Source organism: Hibiscus syriacus, unplaced genomic scaffold (genome assembly GCF_006381635.1).
Source record: "Hibiscus syriacus cultivar Baekdansim isolate YM2019G1 unplaced genomic scaffold, ASM638163v2 tig00110391_pilon, whole genome shotgun sequence".
Classification (NCBI taxonomy): domain Eukaryota; kingdom Viridiplantae; phylum Streptophyta; class Magnoliopsida; order Malvales; family Malvaceae; genus Hibiscus; species Hibiscus syriacus.
The window spans coordinates 868,586-875,816 of NW_024062719.1; positions in this window are offsets into that span (position 1 = coordinate 868,586).

Sequence of the window (7,231 nt, forward strand, 5' to 3'; positions counted from 1 at the left end):
AAGCCTGAGGCTGGCTTTTACTAATAGAAATTTCATATTTACTTTCTTTAAATCACTCTCTTTATTTTCTTTAGATTAAATTTACTTCCTTTATAAACTATCAACAAATGTCCCATTTTCTTTATTTATTTAGCAATTTTCGACCAAATCACAAATCAAGAACTAAATTATTGACAACTTCCTTAGTCTCTGTGGATCGACCCTTACTATCCCTATTACTATCTTTTTTAGTTTACTATTTTTGAGATTAAGGTTATTTATTTGACATATAAACGATGCGTGTCAAATTGGCATCGTTTCTTGGGACTTCGGAAAAAGTTACTAATTTATTTCATTTTTTATTTATGATCAGGCAAAACCCATGAATAATAGAAAATTTTGATCCATAAATCAAAGCACGAGCAAGAAAAATTCAAGGTTAAACGTTTCGAGAGAAAAGAAGAATATGAAAAAAATAATGAAATCCCGAAGGAACAATCGACGCCATCTCCCAAGAAGAACCAACCAAATCGTATTCAACTCAAGAAGGAGCACCAATTGTCGAATCAAATCCAGTCGAATCACATTCTACACCCGACACCGCACCCACCATGGATCTAAGACCCAAAGACGTAGTCGCACCTAAAACCGATCACACATGAGATGCACAACCGATGTGATATCGCACCATTCACAAGTTGGCTGCGACCCCTGTGATTCAACAACCTCTTTGCATCACCTTACCACAAGGCAAAACTTTGTTTCAACTAAAAACGGGGTTAATTCCTCTTTTTCCTACTTTATACGTGCTTCCCAGTGAGAATCCACATAAACATCTCACAGAGTTCCATATGGTTTGTTCCAGCATGAAACCACATGGAGTATTCGAATACCAAATTAAATTATGAGCTATTCAATTTTTTTTATATGGCTTAGCAAAAAAAATGGTTATTTTATTTGCCTCCAAATTCAATCTACACATGGGCTGATTTAAATCGTATTTTTCTTGACAGGTTTTTCCTAACAACAAAGGCAAGTGAATTGAGAAGAAGCATCTTGGGAATTAAACAAAAAAAATAGGGAATCGTTTTACGACTACTGGGAGTGATTCAAGAAGTTTTGTGCAAGTTGTCTACAATACGAATTAACTGAACAAACGCTTCTCCAATATTTCTACGAATGATTGCTTCCCATAGAGATCAAAATGATCGATGCTACTAGTGGAGGAGCTCTTGTCAATATAACCCCAAACACAGCAAGGGAATTAATTTTAACGATGATAGCCAACTCTCAACAGTTTGGATCTACAGGCGAACCAATCCAATGGGTTCATGAGGTAAACATCATTTCCCATGAAAATAAAATTGACAAATTAATTTACATAGTTAATGCCCTTATCATAGGTAAGATTGGACCAACAAGAGTATACGGAATATGCATGATGTCAGATCATCCGACAGACTGTTGCCCGATGTTACATGAAGAAACAAAGGTACACGTTAATGTTGTGGGGAATTTTTTGGGACATCCCTAGAGGCTTTACAACCCTCAAGCTAATACATACAACCCGAGGTGGAGAGATCATCCAAACTTCATTTATGCACAAAACCCGAGGCCTAATCAAGGCTTTTAACCGAGACCACCTCCACAACAAACTTATTAGCCGCAAAGATCATCATGAGTCGATCATGAAAAAATTGGTTCTCTCCCAAAAGAAGTTACATAATTGCATTTAGTCATACTTACAAGAGATAAACAAGCAATTAGTCAATTGGATTAGGCTATGAGGCTCATAAAATCACAAGGTAAACTTTCCTCTCAAACCGAGACGAATCCGTGGAAAAATGTAAGCGCTATCACCCTTCAAAGTGGAACAATTCTCGAAAAACCAGTCTCAGAGGAGTTAGGCGTAGAATCCCAGAAAAAAGATGAAGAACCAGAATCTCAGAGGGAAGAAACATCAGTAGGAGTAGACTCCCATAGAAGACCTAAAAATGGTGCAGGATCCTAGAGAGAAAAAAAGATTCACAACTAGATTCGGCACCATCTCCCTATGATACTCCACCTCATTTCCTCTTAAGTTTTACAAAAAGAGACAAACAAGATGAATAAAAAGAGATTTTGGATGTTTTCCGAAAGGTAAAAATCAACATTCCACTTCTTGACGTAATATGGAAGGTTCCGAAGTATGTCTGGTTTCTTAAAGAACTTTACACTACAAAAAGAAGGCTTACCAGACATGAAAAAGTCAATTTAGGAGAACATGTTTTCGCAATTATTTAGCGAAGGCTTCCACCGAAGTTAAAGGACCAAGGTATGTTTACTATATCTTGTAAAATTGGAATAAACAGTACAATATGTGATTTGGAAGCATCCATAAATGTGATGCCTTTATCTGTTTATAACTTACTCTCTGTCGAGCCATTGAAAGATTGTAGAGTGACGATACAGTTAGCGGATCGCTCGGTTATTTACCCCAAAAGAGTTCTGGAGAACTTCTTATTAAAGGTAAATGAACTCATATTTTCGACAGATTTCTATATCATTGACATGGAAAATAATCGAACAAATACTTGTTCCGAAACTCTCCTTGGGCGACCTTTCTTTAGTACAGAGAACACAAAAATCGACGTAAGAAGTAAAATTCTTACAATGGAATTCGATGGTGTTATCGTTAGATTTAATGCTTATAAAGCGATGTGGTATCTTGATAATGTTCAATGATTAAATTTTGTTGATGTCATTGATTATGTAGTTGATGAACTTATAGAAACTAATTTTTTTGATGATCTATGCAGGGAATTTGACGAATTTGATTGGGAAATCAGGGAGTTCAAATTTTTTCTATTTTGCGGATAAATTTATTTTTCCTTCAAATTATAAAATTTTACCTTTGATTTTGTAGGCTCCTCAAATTGAATTGAAGCAATTACCAGATCACTTGAAGTATGCATTTTTGGGAGAAAATAATACTTTTTCGGTAATAATTTCAAACAAGTTGACAAAAGAAGAGGAACAAGACCCTGTAACAGTCTTACGTGCACATAAAGAGGCCATAGGGTGGACTATCACTGGCATTAAGGGACTTAGTTACTCGACTTGTATGCACAAGATCAATATCAAGGAATGAGCTAAAACGTCACGTGAAGGTCAACGCCGGTTAAATCGACCAATGATGGAAGTGGTAAAGAAAGAAATCCAGAAACTTCTTGATGCAGACATTATCTATCCAATCTCGGATAGTAATTATGTAAGTCCATTCCATGTGTTTCCTAAGAAAATTGGAGTTACGATAATTGAGAACTTGAAAGGTGAGTTAGTTTCATCTAAAGTTCAAAATGGACGGCTAGTCTGTATTGATTATAGGAAGTTGAATTCTTTAACTAGAAAAGATCATTTTCCTTTACCTTTTATAGATCGAATGATAGAAAGATTCGCCAGTAAAACACAATATTGTTGTCTTGATGGATTTTCAAGTTTCTTCCAGATCCTAGTGGCGTCGGAAGATTAAGAAAATATGACTTTCAAATGCCGCTTCGAAACATTTTCCTATCAAAGAATGCCCTTCGGACTTTGCAATGCGCCTGCCACATTTCAAAGATGTATGCTTAGCATCTTTTTGGACTACATCAAGAAAGGCATAGAGATTTTAATGGACAATTTCACTGTTTACGGTAACACTTTTGACGAATGCTTTCTTAATTTAACTAATGTCTTGAAATGATGTCTAAATATCAACCTCATTTTAAATTACAAAAATGTCATTTTATGGTTGATAAGGGGTTGATTCTAGGACATATCGTTTCTTAGGTGGGGATACTCAATCATGCATAATCACATGAAGGTACAAAATTGCATGAAATAAAAACTTGTTACCACTTGAATTAATATTGATTTCTTAGGTCTCCTTTTCTTCAAGTGTCTTTCCTTAGTGTGTTTTAGAGCTTCCAAATACATTTTCATTGCTCACCATTGCTCCAAAACACCTACATGAGACATTTACTTGATTTTGGTACCCAAATTGCTTTGGGTCCTTGAGTGTTAGTTTCAATGGCCTAGTTACCTTAGGAACTCATACTTGTCTAATTTTATAAAATTTTCTTTTCTTTATTGGACAAGTATTAGACTTATGACCATGATAATGGAAATGTGAACATTTTGCCATTATTGACTTTGATGAATTGTTAGAAATGATTTCTTTTTCTTTTATTAAGCTATCAAGCTTAATTTAAATTAATGTTTTTTTTCAAAATTTTCATTCTTCAATTTTGAAATCTCCAAATCCTTTTTTAAAATTTCACTTTTACTTTCAAAATCCAAATTCGTTTTCTAAAGAGAATCGTTTTTTGTTTTTAAATTTGGAAAGTATTTTCTTATATTTGGAATAAATGGTCTCAAATTCCAAAATCAATTCATCATAAGCATATTGTAACTCATCAAAATAATATGAATTTAATTCATTTGAGTTAGAAGAAACCTTTGAATCTTCTTGGATGGCCATGATGCAAATGTTGGCTACTTTATCATCCTCATCATCGGTAGAGTTTTCATCACTCCATGTAGCCACAAAAATTTTCTTTTTTGGCTTGTTTGATCCCTTCTTCCTCAATAGTGGATAATCATACTTGACATGTCCTAGTTTTTTACAATTATAGCACATGATGGGATCCTTCTCCTTCCTTGATTCATGCTTTATTTATTTATCTTTGGATGACATTAATCTTTTGAATCTTTTGAAGAGCTTGGCCATCTCTTCATTATCTTTTTCATCATCTTTATCGAAATTACATTATTCATATATAGAGAATCTTAAAGCAACACCAACATGCTTTTTGTTTTCTTTCTTCTCTTCTTTCTTTTCTCTTTCTTGCTCATCCTCTTTTACCATTAACTCATGAATTAGCAAGGAACCAATAAGTTCATCAAGAATGAGTGACTTTGGTTTCTTTGTTTCTATGCTTATCATCTTTTTTTATTGCCAAGATTTTGGAAGAGAGTAAATCATCTTCCTCACAAGATTTTCATTAGGGATAATCTCTCCATTTCCCTTGAGGTCATTGACAATTACGAAAAATTTATTCGTAATAGCTTTGATGTCTTCATCCAGTTTCATCTTGAAATTCTCATAACTATGATTAACAATATCGATTTTTGTTTATCTTACTTTATTAGTTCCTTCATGAGTGACTTGGAGCTTGTCCCAAATCTATTTGGCATTTGAACAAGAAGAGACTCTTCCATATTCATTCGGGCCTAATGCACAAAACAAAATGTACATGGCTTTAGCATTTAGTTAACTCTTTCTTCTCTTCTTCACTCCATTATACCAAAGCTCTAGTTGGAGTAGAATACCTTTCATGATAGACTCCCAATCTCCTAAATCATATGCTTGAATGAAGAGCATCGCCCTATTATTCCAATAGGCATAATTTGCATCATTGAAATAAGGTGGCTTCTTGACCAGTTGAGAATCTTCAACATAATGAGAGCCGGAAGTTAAAGCTATATTTCTCGATTGATAGAGGAAATTGATAGAGTTCTCATAGAACCTTTCCAATGTTGTTAAACTGTCGATAAAGACCCGTTCTAATACCAATTATTAGCTTTATCGATCAATCAAATAACGCCAAGAGGGGGTGAATTAGTCTTTTTAAGAATTTAGTGGAAGCAATCGAAAAAAAAAACTTTTTGTACATCGATTTAGAGTGGTTCGACTTTCTCAAACAAAATCTACATCCACTACCTTAGCATCCACACTAAGAATTTCTCAAATCCACTAGATTTGTTTACCTTTAAGGACAATGTGTAACCTTACAAACACTTCAAGGTTTATACCCAAAACCTTGAATACACACTCTCTTAAAGAGTAAATACAAATGAAGCAAACAAAGAGAAAACCTCACAAGGCAAATATGTTTGCACAATTTAAGCACTCACCCAATACACACTTGACCAAAATAAACAATATAGCTCATAAGTGTGATTAAAACAAAGAATTTGGTAAAATAAGTACAAAAAACAAAATTTTGATGTTAGTAGATTGGTTTAATATGTTTTTGTTAACCTTGGGAAGCTTTGACCTTCAATTTATACCTTCTCTATTAAATAACATTTAATGCACAAGGGATCAATCCTTTTGTGAAAGAGATCGATTCTTTTTCAAATAATTCGATTGTTGTAAGAAAGGGATCGATTCTTTAAAGGAAGGGATCAATCCTTTTCATTGAGGGGTTGATCCTTTTGGTGAAGGAATCGATGCTTTTACTCAAGGGATCGATCCTTTTTGTAAAGGGATTGATCCTAAACCTACTAGAATCCAAGGGATCGATCATTTTTCAAGGGGATCAATCCTTTGGTCAAAGGGATCAATGCATTTTCTAAGAGATCGATCCTTTGATCTAGAAAAGCTTGGAAACTTTACTTTAAAGCGCAAAAACTATCGAGAATATTTTTGAAAAGGTTCGAATAAGTTAAAAAACATTTAAAACATATTTTTCAAGTAAATTTGAACTTTGAATTATTTTTAAAAAGTTTTAATCAATTCAATTAAGTCCAAAATCAATTTTACAAATTATTGTTATATCAAAATCTTAATTCAACATGAAGCCTACACTTATCTGGTGGATTTTACTTCTTCGAGAATTCAATTTGGAAATCAAGGATAAGAAATGATGTGAGAATTTGGTGGCTAATCACTTAAGTCGAATTCATCTCTCCACGACCGACCCATCGATTAAAAAAGAATTCCCAGAAGAACAATTGATGTTGGCACAGAAAGGAACTCCCCCATGGTTTGCCGATATGGTAAACTATTTAGCTAAAGGTAAAATACCATCAAGAGAATAAATTAATCAGATTAATAAGGAATCTCGGTTCTACATTTGGGATAATCCTTACCTTTGGAAGCATTGCTCTGATCATGTAATCCGACGATATATTGCCAAAGAAGAGGTAAACTCAATCCTTAATTTTTTTCATTCATATTCCTGTGGTAGTCATTTTGACCAAAGCGAACATCTCAAAAAAATTTAGAATGCAATTTCTTTTCGCCGACTATTTTTAAATATGTTTATATTTAGTGTAAAGCATATGAAAAATGTCAAGGAGTATGTAATTTAGGCCGTAGGAATGAAATGCCTTTAAATTTGATTCATATTTGTGAGCTTTTTTATATATGGGAATCGATTATATGGGTTCCTTTACTTCTTCATTTGGAAATATGTATATAATTCTTACTGTTGACTACGTTTCT